Here is a 2,864-nt window from a genome sequence, read left to right on the forward strand (position 1 = left end):
AATGTTGTGTTGCCTCCTGCTTCACTTTCCTAATAAGGATTGCTTTAGTTATTGAGGTCCACTTGTTTTTCCAAATAAATTTCATGATTGACTTGTCTATTGCTATGAAAAAAATCATTGGAAATTTTATAGGAATTGAGTTAAAACTGTATAATGCTTTTGGTAATATGGCCATTTTGGAATATTAATTCTGCCTATCCAAGAACGTGGGAGATCTTTCAATCTTCTAAGTTCTTCTTCAATTACTTTTTTTTAATGTTCTGTAGCATTCATTGTAGAGGTCATTCAGCTCTTTCGTTAATTGATACCTGAGCATTTTTTGAGACTATTATGAATGGGAGATATTCCTAATTTCATTTCAGCCGATTTATCAGTGATATATAGGAACACAATTGGTTTCTGGGTATTAATTATAAATATGTTAATTGGCATAATCTGTTAATGAATTCTAGAAGCATTTTGGTGGAGTTCTTGGGTATCCTAAATATAGAATCATGTCATTGGCAAATAGATATAATTTAAAATGTTCTTTTCCTATTCATTTCACTTTCATTTCTTTCTTTTGTTTAATTGTTCCAGTGAGGTTTGTAAGTACTAAATTGAGTACAAGTGGTTAAAACAAAGGGGGGGCATTCCTCTCTTGTTCCAGTTTCTAAAGGAAAAATTTTTAATTTTTCCCTTTAGAATGATAGTGACCTTGGGTTTAGCATATATAGCATTTACAATATTGAGGAATATTCCAACTATCCCTAATTTATTTAGTATATAGAGCATGAATGGATGCTTAATTTTGTCAAATGCTTTTTCTTTGTCTGTTATGATAATCATGTGATTATTGTGTTTATTACATTGAAGTATTGAATTATTTTATTGATTTATGTATGTTGGACCATCCTTGTATTCCTGGCATGAAACTCACTTGATTATGGTACTCTATTCTTTTAAAAATAATTTTGTATGGAATTTGCCAGCATTTTCTTTAGAATTTTTGCATCTATTTTCACCAGGGATATTAGTCTGAAGTTTTCTTTCCTTGATGAATCTTTGTCTGGTTTTGGTGTCAGGGTGAAACTAGGATCATAGAAGGGGTTTTGAAGTGTTTCCTCCTTTTCTGTTTCATGGAATAATTTGAGAAATATTGGGGTAAAACCTTCTTTGAAGGTCTGGAGGAACTTGGCTGAGAATCTATTTGGTACTGGGTTTTTTTTTTTTTCATTTTTTGTGGTAGGCTTTTGATGGCATCTTCTATTTCATTGCTTGAAATTTGTGTGCTTTAATATTCTGTGTCCTCCTCCTACTTTAATTTGTGTAAGTCATATTTCTCTAGAAATTTGTTGATCTCTTTGTGATTTTCTATTGTATTAAATTACAGATTTTCACAATAGTTTCTATCATCTGCATTTCAGTAGTATCTGTGGTGATATTTTCATCATAAATTTTAGTAATTTGAGTTTTCTCTTTTCTTTATTAGCTTGGCTAAGAGTTTATTAATTTTATTAATTTTTCAAAGAAGCAACTTTGTGTTTCATTGACTGTTTAAATTTTCTGTTTCAAGTTTGTTGATTTTGGTACTGATTTTAATTATTTTCTCTCTTCTACTGTTTTGGTATAGATTTGTTCTTTTCTTAGACTTTGAGATGTAATTTAGGTTATTTAGTTGGAATTTTCTGTTCTTTTATAAAATGAGCACAATGCAATAATCTTTCCTCTTAAAAGTTCCTTCATAGTGTCCCAGTAATTGTGATATGCTGTGTCACTTTTCTCATTTACCTGTATGTATTTTTTAAATTTTATCACTGATTTCTTCAGCTGACCATTATCTATTCAATAGTGTAGCTTTTATTGTTCAGTTGTCAGGGTAGTCTCTCTTTTTTATTTTATCATTGATTTCTCATTTCCTTTTTTTATGATCTGATATAGTCCAAGGTATTAGCACTATATTTGCATTTACACAGAGTTGCTTTATGGTTTAAATTATGATCTATTTTAGTGAAGGATCAATGTGCTATTGAGAAAAAAGTGTATTCAGTCACTAATGGATGAAATATTCTATGTTAGTTATGTCTGAATTATTAATTGTATTGTATATCTCTAAACTTTATTTAGTTTTTGGTTGGAGGATCTATAGTTGTTGATAGGGATATATTAAAATCACCCAGTATTATTTTGTTTTGGTTTATTTGATTCTTGAAATTGAGAAAGGTTTGATATATTTAGATGCTCCATTTTGGGGGGCATGGATATTTATAATTGGTATGTCTTATTGACTTATAATTCCTTTAAGCAGTATGATACAACATTCTTTGTTCATTTTGATTAACTTTGACTTCATGTCCACTCTATCTCATGCCTTTTGATTGATGGATTATGGCATTTATATTCAAAGTTATTGAGATATGATTTTTATTTTCTATCATTTTGAGTTATTTCTCATTTTTAATTTGTTTTTATAAGGCAGTTTCCACTTCCGTGGATCACCTGCTGTATACACATCCCCAAAACATGCACAGACACATTTGCCATGTTTTGTTCATGACTTAGCCTCAACAGTTTAGATTCTGAAAGTTGTCATTAGTTCAGTAATCAGAAACTTACTCCACATGGATATTCAGATCTCAGGTCTGTTAGCTTTAATTTGTTTCCCATCTGTCCACAAATGTCTTCTTCAGTTGTTAGAGATGTAGGCAGAAGGTATCCACAGAATTAGGGTCCCCACTATCAGGTTTTCTCTTTTCTGGCATCACCTCTCACTTTCCATGATCTGGGGATTAACTCTCTGTTTTCTTAGTCTTCATGAACCCAGGCTACAGGTTTGTTTAAAGATGTTTTACCACCCTCCACCCTGTGGCCTCTCCTCAAGCAAA

This window comes from Sciurus vulgaris (assembly GCF_902686455.1).
Source record: "Sciurus vulgaris genome assembly, contig: HiC_scaffold_453_arrow_ctg1, whole genome shotgun sequence".
In the NCBI taxonomy this organism is placed as follows: domain Eukaryota; kingdom Metazoa; phylum Chordata; class Mammalia; order Rodentia; family Sciuridae; genus Sciurus; species Sciurus vulgaris.